We start from the raw sequence: 19,559 nt of genomic DNA, 5'->3' as shown, positions 1-19,559 counted from the left end.
AGGAAAGGATGTAGCTGAGGGGGAAGAAATAGTGAAGCCTGTACCCTCCCTGAAAAGCCTTGCTCCACACTGAAGTCTTCTTTCACCACATCCCACAGGCAGACACTAACTGTAAAGCACCGATGGTAAACACTCAGCCTTCCGCAAGACAGCAGCTGGGATGTTTGGGGGGAAAAACGGATGAGAAAAGACAGGCTCGGTGGACTCATCTGCAAACAACAATATCCCAGAACTAGAGAGCCCATTCCACCAGTGTGGGCAGACCCCGCCCTCCCCTCACCATGAACCAAGGGAACCTTCCTTAGGCCTTAATAAGCTGCAAGGTGTGTGAAAAGAGAAATAAGGGTAAGGTGAATATGGGTGAATGTGTCTGTGTTCATGCATGCTCATGCGTGCGTGTGAATGTGTGTAGGGGTGAAGAGATGGGTGTATGTATATATGTGTCTAACTGTAGTAGGCAAGCTGTAAGAGCCGAGCTCCGTAGGAAGAGAGAACAAAACCCTTGCCCTCTCCCTTTCTTGGCTTTTTCCCTCCTCTTTTAACTACAGAACCAGGTCAGCCTTGATCTCTGATTCCTCCTGCCTGGGTCGCCCAAGTGCCAGGGAAACAGGTCTGTGCCTCCATGCCAGACTCCCTGCTTTAACTGATGCCTATCTGGCTTTTCTGTTTGACTTCCTTGCTCTGGAGAACCAGCTGTGCCAGGTCCTCTCGAAGACGTCACGAGACTATGTAGACGTCCAGAAGGCTAGAAAAGGGGCATTGTCCTTTTCTTCGAGGACTAACGTAAACCTCTGTGGATGGCGAATGCCTAGCCCAGGTCTCTCCAAACCTTTGCTTCTCTCCAGATGTACCTTGTTCTCTCCTCAAAGCAAGGAGAAAGATGGCTGTCTGCTATGCACTTACAGCATGCCCCGAAATTCCCATCCATCCTCTCCCGACAATCCTAATGGAACATGGTATTTTAGGCCTTCCTTAAATATGCCGAGAAGACAAAGAGCACTTCTCAGACTCATGTGCCTATGGCACAGAGGGACAAGTCAGGACACAGAGGGACAAGTCAGGACATCAGCCTGCCAACTCACTCCACACTTCCTTCCTACACACAGAGTGAAGAGCCTCACCCAAGAGCAATTGTGAGGCCATTGTAAAACCTCACCTTCATGAAGACATGTAGAGCTATCTATCTGAATTTTTGCAGTTGAGGTGAGGCAAGAACCCTGTTTACTGCTAGTAGGAATGTACCCCAGTACATCCATTATGGAAGAAAGTATGGTGGTATCTTAGTTACTGTTCATTTGCTGTGAAGAGACACCATAACCAGGGCAACTTATAAAGAAAAGTATTTAATTGGGGCCCTGCTTGCAGTTCAGAGGGTTAGTTCATCATCATCATGGTGGGAGCATGGCAGCGGACAGGCATGGTGCTGGAGCAGTAGCTAAGACCTTACATCCTGATCCAAGGCAGAGAAAGGATGAGACTGGGCCTAGCCTGGTCTTTTGAAGCCTCAAAGCACACCCTCAGTGACACATCTCCTCCAAGAGGGCCACACAATCCAAAAATACCATGCCTTCTAATCCTTTCCCTGAGGAGTTCCACTAACTGGGATCCAAGAAACAAAACAAATGAGGATATGAGGGTCATTCTTGTTTAAACCACCACAGGATGCTTCTGAGAAACTTCAAACAGAACTACACCAGGAACCACAAAGCAGGCTCTGGGTCATTTCAACCAGGAAAACCAGCAGGACCAGCACAGGCTGCAGACACGCACAACATCTGTGGTTGGACTGTATTCACTCCTTGTCTACATTCTTGTTCTTGGTAAAACCACATTTTCCTGTGGGATAATATGAACCCGAAATATCAAGATGGCATCTTCAGTCTTTAGAGCCCACATCTGCCGCATCTCTTCAGAGGTCGTGCCTGAAGCAGCAACAGCAGATTAAGTAAGACAGACTCAAAAGGAGGCCATGGGAAAGACAAGTAAGCCTGAGAAGCCATGTGGCTTACACCTGAACTCTACATCCCTCAGCAGCTTTCAAAAGGGTTGTGGTCACCAGTGATCACAGAGCTGATGGGGGGCACACAGGGATGCTACCAAAAGACCATGCTGTGCTCCTTTAAATGAAAAACAACACAGTTGAGTGTCTTCAAAGGACAAGGCTGACATTTCTGATATAAGCAAGACACTAACATGGCGGGCAGCTGGCCAATCAGGTAGCGGGCTGGGGAGTTGGCAGGATTCACCAAGCAGGTGTTCAGTGAGGTAGTAACCATGATGAAAACAACTCAATGACTTCATTGTGCATTCCTGTCCAGCAGAGCCAGGAGATAAGCCTGAAATCCGATGGCAGGCGAGACTCCGGCTCTGCGCTCTCAGGGGGCTGACAATGACAGGTAAAGGACCAGATTACACAAGACTGGCTCCGCCAGCTCTTTCCGGCGAAGGAAGAGAGCAGGGGACTGCAGATCACAACATCCTAATCAGGGGCTGCTCCAAGGAAGCACAGGGGGAAAGAGGCAAGGTGTAAAAGCCAGCAGCAGGCAGTGGGATCACCCTCATTTGTAGCCTCCCCAGGTGTGAGACTCCGCCAAGCTGAGACTTGACCTGAACACACCAGGCAAGACACGCGTCAGAACATGCTAGCAAAAGCAGACACCAGCACACCAGCACTATCTCCACACAGCCAGGAAGAGAAAGACATAGTGGATTTAAATTGAGGCAAGAAAAAAAAAGCCGTGATCAGGGCCAACATGGGGCAGAGTAGCTAGCTACAAGTCCTTGCTAGAGAGGGGGACCCCGACAGTGCTGCAGCCTTCACCAAGCCACTCAACCACAAAGGAAGCAAGACACTGGCAGTGAAAAGCAGACTGTTTGAGGCAGCAGGTACCCACAGCAGATGACAACACCCTTGTTTCATACAAATGGTGCTGAAATGTGTATAAACTGAAGACATGACCCCTCCATGACATGTTGGGGTGGGAGAGGTTACTGTAGACAGGAGGAGGAGAGCAGGCAGAGGAAGAGCAGGCAGAGGAAGTAGCAGACTGGGCCGGGCCAGGAGAAGCAGGAGCAGAGGAGAGCTAGAGGGCAAAGATGAAGACAAAGGACCAGGAGAGCACAGCCAGACTAGCAATGCTGGGAAAGGAAAGCTGGGGAGGAAGCACAGGAGCTAGAACAGTTCAGGGTGAGGAGTTAGAGGAGCTGAGAAGAGTCGGGACGGAAGCAAGGACTCTGAAACAGGTCACAGCTTGTAAGGCCTGCAGCCAGCATACCTTTGGTATGCCAATAATCATCACCTCCACAGATGGACAAAGATAATGGTTCCTTTGGTAGAGGGGAACCCTCTTTACAAGTTCCTGGGGAGTGCTGGCTTTTGTCTAACCACCACAATCTGGAGAGATGGAGTTAGGATCCCTAGAGCCCCATGTAAATGCCAAGTAGGTGTGGAAGTGCACTAGCTAGCTAGCAAGACCAGTCATACCAGAGGGCCCTGCCTCAATGAATAAGGTTCAAGATGATCAGGAATGACTCCCAACGTCAATCTCAGGCTTCCATATTTATGAACACTCATATGTGTACACACACACACACACACACACACACACACTCGTACCTATACTCATGCATACCACACACATGTGCAAATGCAAAAAGACAGTAAGGTACTCACCCAAATCATGGAACCAGAGTCCAGTCTTAGACTGGCTGGAAGTCTGCAAGCTTAACCACTAAGCTTGTAGGGACACTATGTTGTTCCCCAGCATGGAGAAGAGATACTATTTCAACTAAACGTCAAGAAAGAAACTGCCTATCATTGGATAATTCTCAGCACGCACACTGTTACCTCCTCACGCACATGGGCACCCACACACAACACTTAACAGAGATAAAGAACAGAACTATTTTAACTTTGGAAGGAAGAGTTCATGGCACTCAAGCCGAAACTACAGGAGTAAGCAGATTCAGACTTGAAAACAAGGGTTGAATGCAGAAACCCGGCACACACTCCTTTGACAAGCCTGGAGTATGTGTGGGTGGTCGACCATGGCCTTGGTGTACTGCGGGGCAGTTAAGGCCAGAGAATGATCTCAGAACCCTGTGTTTGCCAGCCTCCAGATAGTCCAGTAAAACTATCGCTAGGCTGGGGAAAAAAGCCACCAGGTTCCCCCTTGCAACTGTGATACCATTTTAGAAAATAAAAGGCACCAGCTGAGCCAAGCAGCTTCATTGGTTGAACGCCAGCACAGCCCCACTTCCCCATCTACGCCTGATGTTCCGTGTTCTCTAAAGTACAAAACCAGGACATTTCCTCAGCACACACCTACTCCTCTCAACAGCCTTTCCTTCCCTGGTCACCACCAAACCCCAAGTTAAGCTTCAAGTTCAGTTCCAGAGTTCTGGAAGGGGCCTCCTACAGGGGCATGGCTCCAGTGGCACTCTGAAACCTACCATGACTCTGGCCATTTTTCTTAACACTAAACACAAAACCAAGAGCAGCAGGTAGTATGTATAGATGCTAGGCACTGTGCCAAAGGCTTTGGCTTGAACCATCTCATTTCATCTCTGGTATCCCTGAGGTAAGCGTCATTTTCAGGCCCAGCTTTAAGATGGAGGACTTTTCCAAAGTCGCCTAAGAATTCATACCCAGGTTTCTCAATCTTCTCAGTCAGAGTTTTTAACGGCCACTCGACACTATAGTAGTCTGCCCTCTGAGGCATCAACAAATAGATCCATAAAATAAATTCACAGTAGGTAAATTCCCCCACACAGGGCATCATGGGGGAAGGACCAGAGTGCAGGGGGACCAGGAAGCAAAATGCCCCAGGAAGGGGGGAAATGCAGATGATTTGGGGAAAAGACGAATGGGTTCTCACAAAACCAGGTGTGTCCCGTGGCAACATGAGTGTGACATCGGTGACATCCGTACAATCTTCCCTGGCTGACAAGGCGAGTTGGGATAATTCACCTCCTTGCCTGTGCCTCGCCCTACTTGAAGTCCAGATCGACATAGTGGAGGTAGTAGTTCCAGATCCCACCATCTCCCCGATTTCTTTATGAATAAAGCTAAAGTGAGACCCTCTTCCTGGTTCTTGCGGAAACACCATTCTGCAAACTGAGCTAAACATTTCTCTGACTGTTCCTTCAGCTGTAACAAGTTTTCCCAGGCAGGCCCGCCAATCAGCTGGGCAGCTGCTGGGCACAGGTGAGTAACAGAAGTTTTGGGAGCAAAAGAGGAGCTGTCTGAAGCTGAGACATACAGCCCTTCATCCTACTAAGTCCTCTAAACAGAAGACTACACTTGCAGATGGTTAAGTCTCCACTGCCACCACCATCCCAACAAGGCCCAACCTCTGTGGGAAGAATCCCAGGGTGACTCTCGGCTTATGATCAGGACTTGGGGCCTGAGAAGAGTTAGAGCCGCACACCAACTCCAGCTAACAGCACCTCCTGCACCCTGCCAGCGGGTCCCCAGTACCCAGAGCCATCCTTCCTTCAAGGATGGTCAAGCAGGCTGCCAAGCCTTAACCAAGTACTCATCCCTCAGAGGACCCAAGCTCAGAAGTGTTACACAAAGAAAGGCTAGACTCTGACCAGCAGGCCTGTGTGGGTGTCCTTGGCTCCACTGTTTCCACACAGGGATGTGACTGCTCCACTTTGATCCCCAGTCACTCCTCCATGGAAAACAGAAAGCAAACCCTCGCCTTCCAAGGTGGCTGGGAGGGTTTTGTGAAGGCAGCCACAGGAAAAGCTTAGCAAGTAGCCAATCAACAACAAGCAGCTACAGCTACTGACTTAGCAAAGTCAGTCACAAAAATAAACTTGGAGCGGATTTCACAGTCAGTGCAAGAGGAAATCCACGAGGGTAGGGACTTTCAGAAACCCAGGAAAGTAGAGCAGGAAGACCCCACCCACCACCCCTCCTCCTGAAGGGTTCAAGGCACCTCTGCTGTTGCTCCCCAGAAGGCCTGGGGGTCCCAGTGTCTCCTACCCCAGCCTCTTCACACTGTATAAATATACCCTCCAACCAGAGTGCTCTCTGCCAGTCTCCTGGGCGAACGAGGGCGGCTGCATTTCCTCTGGAAATTAAACATCCGTGGAGCATGGCCGCACTCAGTTTAAAACAGGTATCCATGACCTACTTCGTCTCAAAACAGACACCGGCGGACAGTGAGATACGGTGACTTCAGCAGAGCTCGTGCAGAGACTGTCCCCTGTGTCACATAGAGCATGCAGCAGAGATGATTCAAAAGGTGCTGGGACAGGCGCCCAGCTACAATCTGCTGAAGGAGAGTTGCTGAGAAGCAGAGAGGCGGAGGCTGTGAATTCCTCGTGCCCCTTGACCCCCAGCGAACATTTCATCAGTGCTGACCAAGGGTCATCGGTCCCCAGTGCCTGCTCACGCTACTGACACGCCCCCACCCCCACCCCACTGTGATCTCACTCCCAAAACCAGGGCTGCTATGAGAGCTACCCCATCTTCTCTCTGGTTCTTCTTCAGAGTGAGCACACAAACACACAGAGAAACATACAAAGAGGGAGAGGGGGTGGGGAGGAAGGGAGGGTTGAACAATACAGACAGCCAGAGAAAACACTATATGCTAATACTGTCAAGCATACAAAACTGCAAAGGGATCTAAATGACAATCTCGTCAACGGAGGAAAGTGAGTCGTGCTCTGAGCGGATCTGAGGAACTTGCCAAGGTAAACAACAACTAAAACCTTGGATCATTTAGCACTAGGTATACAATTCGGGGTACACAGCACCTCTCTAGGGAAGCAAGGGTAGAAGGAGCCTGACAGTGGCCAAGCACCTTTCCCAGCCTCTGACTGTGGCCTGAGCACCTTCCCAGCATCCTCATCTCCTGACCACCCAGGGTTATAGGAAGAGTTTGAGATATTTATCTCAGAATAAAGAGAAGGGAGGGAGAGAAGAACTGGGACCAAGCAAGAGGACACCAAGTTCAACGCTGACTCTCTGCTGCCCCAGGCCCTCTGCCTGCTATCCTCCTGCAGACAGTTCCTGGCAGGCAGCCTACACACTTCCACCTCCTCAGTGACAACAGAAATACGGTGATCACCAGCTTCAACCCACAAAGCCAGGCTGAGCAACACACCCTGACCACACTACCCCAATGCACACAGTGAACAGCTTTGTACAGTCAGTCCTGGGGTAGCACAGGCGACCTAGGGACTCCACAGCTACAGAGCGGAGCACCCAGGAAGTAACCATCAGAGCTGCCTTCAAGTGTGGCCTCTGGAACTTACTCTAACCGCCCCAATAACCCTGCTCAAGCCCGAGCTTCCCCAAATATAAAATGACAAGTTCAGGAAAGTATCACACAGCAGAGATACTTAGTAGCCCTGAACTGTAAACATGAAGGGGCTGGAGAGATGGCTCAGTGGTTAGGAGCACTCCCTGCTTTTCCAGGGGACTTGAATTTAGTTCTCAATACTTCAGGCAGCTGACAACCACCTGTAACTCTAGCTCCAGGGAATCTGACAGCTGTGTACACTCCTATAGATAAACGGAAGTAAAAATACACACCTATCTCACTCAGTATGGCAGCAGCGGCAAGAGAATCCAAAGTTCAAAGCTCAGCTAGACAGTTTACAAAAAAAGCTTAAAAGGGTGAGTTTCATGCTATTTATACTTGATTACAATCATAAAAATAAGTTAATGTTCATGTTTTTAGAAATAATTTTACTAGTAGGATTCGGTAAGGTATTGTTAAAGGCATGTCTTACGATGTTTGGTACGTACTGAGTTCTAGTAAGTAGCAATCTATTATTAATACTGGTGTTTTTACCATGTATGACATAGAAAAAACCATATCTGGGCATGAGATGTATGTCAGCTGGTAGAGTATGACCCAGCATGCATAACATGACAGCACACCCGCAGTGCCTGCGGCCCAGCATGCATAACATGAGAGCACACCCCTGCAGTGCCTGCGGCCCAGCATGCATAACATGACAGCACACCCCTGCAGTGCCTGCGGCCCAGCATGCATAACATGACAGCACACCCTGCAGTGCCTGCACTTGGCAGGAGGAGGCAGGAGGAGCAGAAGATCCAGGTCATCATGGCAGGTGTGGGACCAGCCTACATACATGAAACACTGTCTCAAGAAGAAAATAAAGATGCAAATTTCCAAGGAGACAAAATACCTCTGTAACTGGGGAAATAACTTTTTAGTATTTCTCTATATGAATGCTTTCTCAAGAAATGTACAATGTAATATATATACAATCTTGTAGTCATGACCCATTCTTTTTCTTACTTGTTTTACGAAAACAGTCCCCAGAAATGGAGGCCTCTGCTGAAGGCAGGCACAGCTGTGTGCAATGGGGAGAACAGACACCCTAAGCAACCGAAGCCACCTGCCTCCAGAAACGGGAAGTTCAGTCAAGCCCTCATAAGCTGGGCCTTCATCCCTGCACAGGAAGGAGGACCCTGGAGGGGGAACAGCAGGGGACAGCATAGAGTAGTAGGGATGCCGGCCATGACTTCTAGGGGAGTCTGACTGTGCCAGGTGCCCAATGAATAGAACAGCCCTCTCTCAATGGCTTCCCACTTAGGTGAGATGAGGATTGCCCAATCAGGAGAGAGGAGCACAAGGAACAGAGAAGACCACTCCCGCCCTCCATCCATCCTGCAGATTAAAGGCAAGACAACTACAAAAGCAGTAAACTTGGGAGAGGCTCTCTGGTGTAGCTGCCTGCAAGTTGGGCAACAAGCTCCAGGTTGTGACTTCTGTGCTGTCACCCATGATAAGGTGGCATGTCTAGTCATGCAGCTGTTTCTGAGTTACCCATGCTCTGGAAAGTAGCTCCAGATAAAGTCTCCAACCCAGAGTAGCAAGTGACTTCCCAAAGCAGCGGGAATGAGGACAGGCTTTACTCTTACAGTCCTAATCAGGGACTCTGATATCTGATCTCTGATCTCAGAGCATTCAATAAGCCTGAAGCCCCACAAACATTCAATGCTATCATGGCCAAAGGAAATACAGGGTGTAGATGCTGAAGGAAAGGCCATCCAGAGACTGCCCCACCTGAGGATCCATCCCAAATGTATCCACTGATCCCAGACTCCGTATTGGCCAACAAAAGTGCTCAGGACAGAGTCAAAGCTATCCGGGCCCTGACTCACAGGTACAGTGAGTCATCACCTGGCTATGAGACAAGGGTCCTCACTGTATATATGACACAGAAACAACACTGACCCTGTAGCATCTACAGGACACCACCAAGTCATTTCCTGAGGGCCTCTAGCAGAGAAAGAAAGCTTTTTAAAAAGCAGTTCTACGAAAGCCCTGTGGATATGCTAGGAGAACACACCCCAAAATAACCCTCTCATAGCACGCATGGGTAGCCGGCAACATTGACTCCGCTGTACTCTGGAGGGAGTGGGGGATGAGTGTGCATTCCCCCAAAGGCAGCTGCTCCTGACACAGGCCATTCTATTTCCTTCCCCACTTATCCATAATTATCATCCTAAACCACATTCTCCACAGGGGCCTGGGCAGAAGCACCATGCAGATTACCTCCAAACATGGGGGGACCCCTCTGTGAGTGAAGAAAGCAGGCCCTCCCACGGCCCACCTCTCAGGAGCCTTGCTCACACAGTACCAGGCCTTTTCCTTCCGAGGCTACAAGAGGAAATTCGGTTAGACACGCGCCTTCCCTGTAGCTCTGAGTTATGTCCTCAGCAGACACACACTGATCCTGCAGGTTTCAAGCAGGCTGACCTAAACTTCCACCTCAGTCCCTTCTTTTTAATGACAGAAACTTGGTGTTTTTATAAAACCCTGTGAGTTAGAGTGAGAAGGCCCTAGGTTCATAAACCAAGAACACAGGGCAGTTCAGCTCCCTCCATGGGTCTCCACCAACACCCCTGCATTTTCAAGGCTAAACATGGCAGCTGACTGGATTTTGCTGCATCTTGACTTCACAGCTTGCAAAGATCTGTATGCTGAACTGAATTTGCACACTGAGCTCAGCATTTCCAACATCTGCCTGAGGCAGTGGCCACCTGGACTACGTACAGTGCCTGCCACTCTAAAGTGGATAGGATAGAGCCTGTGGGATGAGGGAGGGGAAGGCCATGTGACTCGCTGGACTACAGCTTTGAGATTTCTCTGTGCGAATGTGCCACGCAAGCCCCATCCTCACACTTGTAGCAAGTGGGGGCGGGGCGGGGGGGTGAACAAGAGTCAAGAAGAGCAATGAATCTGTGGTGAAGAGAGGTCCAACTTCTTCCTTTTAAACCCTATAGACAAAACACCCAAGTGTGTTCACACACACACACACACACACACACACACACACACACTGTCTCTAAGGAAGAGCCCTCATACGACAAGACAAACCTGCTACATTAACTGCATATTCTGTGTCTCTGGAGACCCTCGGGTGATAGCAGATGACAGCGGAGGCCAGGATAATGAGCAAGGAGCAGATGCCCTGAGCATGAGAGCCACTGCCCCGGCACTCTGTCACTGCACACCTAGCACACTCACAAGATCCCCTAGCCAGCAGTCACCAGGACTCAGTAAAAGCTGGGAAACAACAATCTGTCTACCAGGAGGAGGGGTGCTACCTTAAGCCTTGAAGAGGCTAATGTTCTAACTTCCCTCACAGACAGACAGGTCAGGAACTGGACTGGGAACTCATCCATCCAATTCACAACACCAGCTCCCCCCAGGTATGGGCCTCCTCCCCCCAGAGGGCTGCCACAGTAAGGACTGCAGTAGGCCAGGGGCAGGCTCCAGGCTTGGCTCTCCTCTCCTTCACACTATGACCTTGAACAGGCACCTTGCCCCTGGGTCTCAGTGTCTTTATCTGTCAAATGCAGCCAGTGAATTTGCTCTCAACAGGCTAACCAAGGCTCATTTTAATTTGTGCTCATTCTGAGAAGCCAGACCCAAGGTGAGGCCTTGATTCTGTGACTATTATTTAGGGCAATGCCTTTGGCACCCACGGCACGTTGCTCTCAAGTCTCTCTAATGCCGCAGGCCTCTATTATTCCGGTTTGGTTTAGGGTTTTTGAGGGGCACTGGGGGGATATAGGTTTCTCTTTGTAGCCCTGGCTGTCTGGAACTCATCCTATAGACAGGAACAGTCTGGCCTTAGACTCAGAGATCGGCCTCCCTGTGCCTCGCAGGTGCTGGGATTAAAAGCATGTGTCACCTCACTCCTTTTGTAGCATTAGCTGTCACACTCATCGTCTGGACTTATGTCACAGTCTCTGCCTACTCCCGAGGACTTCCAGCATCTATGCAGAGAACAGAGACCCCATAGGCCCCATACCACATGCTTACTCACTAAGCACAGCTCCCAGCAGGGCTGACATTTTCCTATGTAGACACTAGCTACAAGATGTTCTGCTGGCCTTGGCCTTCTCCACATTCACCCTTCAGGCCTCAGATATCCGGTGGCGGGAGTGGGGGGGCATCAGCAAACAAACTAGGGGCTCTGCGTGAACTTGTCAGCATGTGTGTACATGCACACACAGAGAGCTGTAAACACTAGTGACGGGTGACTGGGGAGAATGAGTTCCATGTACCTCAGCCTGGGTGCTGCTGTCAGGAGACAGAAGGCCTGAGCCAGATTCCAACACCAGTCACCTCCTCTGCACGCTTCAGAAACCTCAAGGCATAAACCGACCCTGAGCATTGGAGCCTCGGGTAAGAAACGACACAGCGATACTGTCGACATCTGGAAACAGGTAACAGGGCAGTGTGCAGAAGGTGGGGAAGTCCCTCCTCACTCTCAGTCTGGCCATCCATGTGACTTGAGACACGTCACCATTCAGAGGTCCTATCAGTCACCTCAAAACAAGCAGTAGAGCTCCAAAACCCAGTCTCTAATGAAAGTGCAAAGGCCTCTGCACTGGGGCATGATGTACACATAGGAGTTATTTACTGGTAACCAGTGGGTTGGGATGAGGTGCCTGAACCCCTCTCCTGCTGAAGTTCGAGGACAGCCTCCCACCAGCACACTCTCTGCCCCATCTGTCTCTCAGCAGACACCGATCTTCAGACCTAACCCTCTCAATGCTAGCAGCCTATATATATATGGAACCAAGCAAGTGTACAGTTGCTCACCTAAAAGCATTTACTGGGCACTTACTTGAGATGCTCAGGAGGTAACAGTACTTGCCACACAAGCCTGGCAACCTAAGTTTGTTCCTAAAACCAATGTATAGATGGAAAGAGAAAACCAAGACCACAAAGTTTTCCTCTTACCTCCACACAAGCACCACAATACCCATGCACAAGCACACACTTAAAAATTAAAAACCATTGCTACAAAAGGAAGCTTGCACACAGAAGAAATGGCTTCCATCACTTAGTACCTGCTGGGTAGATGTCAAAACTCTATGAAAGAACACACAGAATCCTCAGAATGATCCTGTAACTTATGTCTTAGGTGAGCCTGGGTCCCCAGTGAGAAAACTGAGGCTAAAAAGAGAGCTAACTTTGCTGTAGCACCAGGATATAATATACTTAGCCCTCCCGCTTGATGAGGACCAGGAGCTGAGTTCCAAAAAAGCTGGGCTCTAGTGTCCCTTTCCCACCTCACTGCAACCACAATCCCTACTCCAAACCCCCCTCAGCAGCAGAAGATTGAAATGGTCTAGTAAGCCAAAATCTCTGAAGTCCATGTCCCATGCTGTGGGGACAGCCTGGAAGAGTCAAACTCTCAGATGTCTTTTCCTCTATCAGCCTGCTGGCTACCTGCTAAGAATCCAGAGTTTCTCCCAAAGACCCCATGGCAAACCGTCACAGCACCCAGGAGCAGAGATGATAGCCTTGCAGCTGGAAGACAGCTGCCTCACACACACCCTACCAGGCTTTATGAATGTCACAGCACAGTCTCCAGAAAAGACCAGCCTCCAGAAAGACCAGTCTCTTTTGGTACTTACACAAACCCAGTTCCTCAGAGGAACACTTCAAGACATACCCAAAGGACCTACACCAAGTTCCATGTGTCTTGTCACCATACCTAGCCTCTGGCAGAAACGGAAAGAATGTGAAAACAGTCCTGCTCCCAGGTGCCACACTGCCACCCCTGGTGACACGGTGCCTATTTTACCCTAAGCCGAGCCAGACAAGTCTTTCTGGGCTCTACTATAGGCCCGCCCACTCTGCAAGTTAAGATCTCACCACTAAGATCCAAGGTTAAGCATTAGGTGTCACAACTTTACCAGTAATCAACAGAATGCTTATAAAACACAATCTATTTCTTCCATTCAGCATAATGTCGTCAGCCAGTAGGAAAATGGGCAAACATGTAAACTGTAGCAGAGGTCAGGACAGCTAAGATCACCATGGGTACTGCTGCTGTGATGGGCTGAATTAATGTAAACATCTGACAGATCATTCTAGTCATAGAGAAATACAGGCACACTAATGTAAGCACAAACTTCATGAACTAGTTCATCTGCCCATCAGCAGGAAACCGATTCATAAACTGATACACCTATAGCATATGCCGTAGACAAAAGTAAACCATGTCACAATCTAAGATGGAGAAAAGCAGTGGGATGGTGCGTACAATCAGACCCGTGTAAAACACAGAAACTCTATGTCCATGTGTCCACACAGGCTGACAATGGCTTGAAGATACTCATCCAACTGCTCCAGCCTGTTGCTCCGAGGACGGCAGGGGAGGTGGCTGGGGGAGGCTGCCAGTGTCAGCACGCTGCTCTTCTCCTCCGCACTCTTTCCATGGGAAGGGGGGTTGCGGGAGCAGATTCCCACATACCACCTGGGTCATCTAAGAAAGCAAATGGCCTCACTGTAAACAGCACCCCTAAACAGATTCCCCACTGGCAAAACTGCACCCCAAGTCAGTGTATGTTTCCACGTTGTAAAGAGATCCAGGCCTAATCTCTGTGCCTTGACAACAGGTCAACCTGGGACTGATGGAGTAAGAGGGATACAAAGAGAGCTGCGAGGCCTTCTCTACCCTGACCTGCCATCCCTGAATCACCCGTTCTTCCTTCACTCAGGTGCACAAAGTCAAGAGAGTCCCCTCAGGCAGAAGAGGGGAGGTCTTCCACCTCGGCTCACTAAGCATCCCTCAGGCAAACGGACAAGGGGTGTGGACAAACTCCCTTCCCAGCAGAGGTGCTGTGCACCAGTGCCTGCGTGAGTGGAGAGCCAAGACTGGCAGAGAAGCCTGCTCAGTGGAGTCCCTCCACTCCGGCAAGCAGCCCAGGAATCTCCTCCCTCAGTCCTGAAACCCAAACTGTATCAGTGTACAAATCAGACGCCTCGTCCAACAGAGCAGCATTAGCAGAGAAAGATAAATCAGCGGTATCCTGGCTAAATGTATATTTATTCTTCCTGCTTGCCAGACCCACAGCACTGCTGTAGATTTAAACATTTGACAAATATCTTTTCTGATTCTTGGTAATAATTAAAACAAACAGACCCCAATACACACACACACACACACACACACACACACACACACACACACATCTCAAAAAAAGGCGAGCAAAGAGGCTTTGCTGCAGACATAACAGGAGGTAGGCATAACAGCCACTGTCTGCAGTAAGAGCGCTCTTCTCCAGCACGGGCCTCACCACCCAAAGATGCTGTACATGTCAAAAAGAGGCATTTTAGTACAAGAATGTGAGGTTACCAATTCAAAGAAAACGCAAGCAGTAAGGTGGGCCTCACGACGTGCCCACCTGGAGAAACTGTAACACATGCTAAGAAGCAGTGTGGTGAGGTCCAACCGGATCCCCAATTGCTCCCTCACAAATGCATAACCCAGATAAAGCCAAAACCCGGTCAACAGATCACCTGCCTGACCAGAACAAAAACAAACAGAAATGCGTTCAGAAAACAGTCGTAAGCGGGTTCGCTACCATCTGTGGCTCAGATAGGGGTGATGACATGGACGTGTTCCATCACGCTCTGCTGCACAGGCTGCAGTCTTCAGAGGAAGAGAACTCCCCTCCTTAGGGCTGGCCACTCATCACAGTATACACACCGTCACTGCTTTCCCCAGCAACCCCACACACGCATACACAGAGAACTGAGGACTGGCCCTATCACACCTGCTTGGGGACCAGCAATTATTAAAACTACTTCTAAACTAAGCTTTATCCTTCTAGTCAGTGGGGCTTCAGAGCCCAACCTTCCATTCTGAGAAGCTCCGAGAAATGATAAGGTCAGAAGGAAGCCACAAAGGCCTTTCAGATCAGACTCAGCCTCCTGAGAGGGAAGCTGCTGCAAGTTCCCTCTCAGCATCTTCAGGACCAGAGGAGCAGGAAAGAATGGGTCCTCTCTGAACTCCATCATCCAGAGAGACCGAGGTGTTCCCATCCACTGTGGCCCTGTGCAGAACAGGGCCACAGTGTCACGGTTTTCACATGGTCTGCGTTTTGAGCCCACTGTACCGATGAATTCTTCTCCACTAATTTCCACTGTGTGCTTCACACTCCACGCAGCCCTTTGAACAACCTTCCTTGATACAGACTTAACCTTCCCTCCTTGATGAAACTCCCAAACTAAAAGACAAAGGCCATCCCATCATCAGCAGAGAAGCACAGCCCTGCCTGCCCAGAATTGATGTAAACACAGGCCATGGTCTAAGACTATTTGTTGGACACTTGTCTCTGAGGCATCACGACACCTGTGGCGGCCTTTCAGACTCCTCAAGCTTGCTTCTGAACCTTGGAGACAACACGACCAGCCCTTCATATCTGCTAGATACATGTTCTTGAACCATCACTCCAGCTACACCATGCTTTGTGGATTATGTGCCATCGTTATCTGCCAACATGTCTGCATCAGGACCACATCCTGGCAAGACAGTTTAGCTCTCCAAGAGTTAGCATCTGAAGGCTGTCCCCAGCCTGGTCCAGTAAACCGTGCTCCTTGTCTCCTCAGATTCAGTGAGTAAGAATTAACCCAAGAGAACAAAAGGCAGAAGTTCTGAAGTGTAGAAACTAGGCTATCAAAATGTAAAGGAAACCCAAAGTAACTCATTATGAAAATAATGTGAGAACAGTGAAGGAACAGGTCAAAATATAAATTCCTGGGATGTTTTAAACCTCGTTTGTTTCCACAATTTAGGAGGGTGACATTTCAAAGAATCACAATGAAGACATTTCCACGATTTAAAAACTATTTCTTTTAAAATGAATATCTTCAGGGAACTAGGAGGTACTTTTACAGACTGACTAGATTCTAATAAAAATCCTGGCATCCGTCACAACAAACACCCTCTTGGAATTTAATTTTCTTTTCTGCACACAACTGACTACAGAATTTCACTGATGTTGCCACTAAGGCAAGTCATAATGGCCGGAGAGCGCAAAACCTGAACGCCCAGCAGAGAGGCTCCCAGGGCTGGACTGTGGCCCCTGTGTCTCCTCAGCTCCACGTCTAACTTGTAGTGTCAGCCAGACTCACCTCCTCCGTGACCTTCCTGCCTCCCTCCTCACCTTATCCAGAAGCCCCCTAAACTTATCTTTTCCTCGTCCAAAAATGGAGAGAAACCTACAAAAGAGAAATCAGCAAAAGAAAACCAGCTATAACTACATCCAACTTCCAACCTGCCCTTTCCGGCTTCTGGTTTTGTTCAGTTCCTTCTTGAATCCACCCATAGCCCAAGGCCCTGGAATGTTCTCTGTGTGTGATGAGGTTGGTGTGAGGAGGCGAAAGCCAGAGGAATTATTCATAAGGACAAAAATGTACTTTAAAAAGCCTTTCTCCCCTGAGGACAATTCCTACTGGAAGACTTAATCAATCCCATTATCTGGAGTGCCTGAGCAGGAGAGAAAGGAGGGGCGGCCCTCACGCAGCCTTTGGTTCACAGGTGAGGGAAAGCAGCAGGGCTCAGACTGTGCAGGAGCAGAAACCAGAGGAGAGGTGAAGCCAAGGGCTCAGGCCCTACACCCAGGCCTGCCGTGCTCCCAGGACTCACTCCCAATGCCCTCCAGTGCCTAAGGCCCAACATCCTGAGTCAGACAGCAGACAGCACGTTCGTTTCCTCCTGTTCTCACTGAGAGATCACAACCTTGTAAACTAATAAGAATTCCTTTCCTGTCGCTGCAAACGGCTCTCTAGGTGCAGAGACACTGCTGCGAAACAGAATTGTGCCTCTTGGCTCTGCCTCCTCTCCGGTGACCTGAAGCCCACCCCACTTCACAGAGCCTAAAGAGCATCAGAGGTCCAAATGAGAATCATACTGAAAACATGTTGTTTTTGTTAATCTGGCAATCTGTTAAAGTCATATTCATGCATGTACACACTTGGATAGTTTAAGGACTGGATGTAATTAGTGAAGTTCTGTGTTTTTAAGGCATCATTTTACAACTATCTTAAACCTAAGAGAGAATCATCTACTGACACCTCCACGACACTAACAAAATTGGTGACATGGTCAAATCAAAACTGATGAGGATCCTGAAAGCTGGAAATGGAAGTGGACAAGAGAAAAACATTCGGATATGATAAAACAAGAAAGTCCCTCCTTGGTTACAACACCATTAATGAACGGCTTAGCCCAACCACTGCGATTGCCCTGAGGACCCAAAAACTGTCTCAGGTGAGAGGCTGCCCCAGTGCCCCAGAGCAAACTGGGGAATAAGAGTAGACACAGCATACACCACTACCTAACCTATTTGTAGCGGGCTGCCCCCAAGCGGACCTCGTGCCTATGTATTTACTACTTGGACTTGGAAGAAATCAGCTCAGCTCAGAAACAGCATATGCAGTGGGAAGTTGGCTCACTACCTCTAAAACTGGACCAGAGGAGATGGTAAGGATGCAGTCACGCAGAAGGACAATTAGATCCGGACATCCCTTCAGGGAGGGCCCCATCAAGCCAACTGAGCGCCCACCCCAGGCTTGAAGGCTACAAAAAGAAGCAGTCTATGCCCATGGGTGACACGTTCAGGATGCTCTCAGCTGTAGGAGCAACTTTATAGCAAAGACAAACCAGCAGCCCATAACGCCCACTACCTGCATGAGTGCAACACTCCAGTGTACACCTGTTACCAATGACGACTTTTTTGCTCTGTGTGTTTTCAATCTTTTTAGCTCCTGTCTTCTTTAAAGCTATCCTAATGTCTTCCTGGGCACAAGCAGAAACATTTGTGTACATGGGCAACTTCAAATTGGACAAGGCTACCCTTCAGGCTCCCTCGGAAACCTCCTCCTGCGTCCTACAAATTACCTGGCTTTTCTCTCTCACTGCACAGATAAGAACGCTGAGGTCCATAGGGCTCACCCAAGGTCATGTCCTGCTGACACATCTAGACTCTCCAAGGGCTCAAGACCTGGGCCCTTAGCCATTCCCTTCTGTGCTCAACCCGGCATGGAGGTGGCTTGAATGCTAAGCTTATTGGGGAGGGACATCAAGTTCATTAAGGGGCACCACATAGGCTGTTCTGACACCGCATGGACATCTGTTGAAACCTTGTCTGGAAAGTGGCCAGCGACAGACAGAAAATCAGAGGCCACGTCTTCAAGCCACACACTATGGCTAGTGCTGTGCAGCTTTGAGCAGCTGCTGGCCCAGCCCGGAGAATCTCTTTAACGCTAGGGGGCCCGGAGTTTCGCACTGAGCCGGGAATGAGAGGTTGGGTGGGTGTGCGTGCTTCATGCGGTCCCATCCCACTCTCTTCGGAACACCCCACACATACCGTCCACTCGGCGGCCCGCTCAACTTCCCCAGGACAAAACGCACCGCAGTGAGAGGTGAATGAGGCACCGGGAGGGGCGGTCCTGGGGCCCGCGACGCAGGAAACCAGGCTCAGCTCCTTCCCCACGGGGACCCTGAACGCCACGAGGTGCCCCCAACTCTCGGCCGGGCCCCTGGGCCGCAGCGGGGAAGAGGCCGGCCGGTCCCCGCCGCCCCGCTGGGTTCCCCGGCCGCCCGCCGCCACCTGCAAACGCGCGCCCCTCTGCGGACCGCGCGTGTCCCCGCGTGTCCGCGCCGGGTCGCCTTCCCGCACGGGCCCTCGGCCGCCCGCGCCGCACTTCCCGCCCGGCCCCCGAGGCCAGCGCACCGCCCCAACTTTTCCTGGCCCGGCCCGGAAGGCGCGGCGGGGAGCGCAGAGCTGTCCCGCCCGCCAGCGCGCACCGCCCGCGGCGCCCCGGCCTCCCGCACCCGCGCGCCGAGGCCCCGCTCGGAGCCGCCCGGTCCCCGCAGCCCCCGCGCCCACCTGCCGCCGCCGCGCACGGCCGGGTACGTGGCAGGGGCCGCCGCTCGCCCGCCTCGCCTCTGCTCGCGCCTCGCGGGCGGCTCCGGGGCGCGGGACCGCGGCGCCAGGCGCCCTCTGCCGCCGGGAAGCCGAATCCTGCTCCCTAACCCTAACGCGGGGCCGGGCCACGCGGCACCCTGCGCCCTGGGCCGCCCAGCCCGCCGGGCGAGGGGACGGGCGCGCCGCGGTCAGGCCCGGCGGAGGCAGCCAGGCCTGACGCACCCCGAGTCAGTGAACCAGTACATGGGAGGTCGGGGTCTGGGTTGCACGAGCGAAGTGCTTTCCTGCGTGCTCAACTGCCAACAGGCCAGGTACACTCGGA

The 19,559-nt window shown here is 50.7% G+C and overlaps 1 protein-coding gene across 2 annotated transcripts in view; it reads right to left on the bottom strand.

The window, feature by feature from the left end:
• The window catches only part of SMCO4 (single-pass membrane protein with coiled-coil domains 4), a 46,696-nt gene extending 27,395 nt beyond the window's left edge, over nt 1–19,301 (bottom strand). Inside the window, exons 1-2 of one of the 2 annotated variants that reach the window (XM_080930615.1) lie at nt 19,199–19,294; nt 8,031–8,123 (exon numbers count right to left, since the gene is read on the bottom strand). The gene's annotated coding sequence lies outside the window, so the exon portion shown is untranslated. Of the gene's footprint in view, nt 1–8,030; nt 8,124–19,198 lie in introns of both variants that reach the window. The other variant, XM_080930614.1, reaches the window with a different exon arrangement.
• Nucleotides 19,302–19,559: the final 258 nt, after the last annotated feature.

This window comes from Micromys minutus (assembly GCF_963924665.1).
Source record: "Micromys minutus genome assembly, chromosome: 16".
Classification (NCBI taxonomy): Eukaryota; Metazoa; Chordata; class Mammalia; order Rodentia; family Muridae; genus Micromys; species Micromys minutus.
The sequence above is the reverse complement of the archived record's forward strand: the minus strand, read 5'-3'. Positions and strand labels throughout refer to the sequence as shown.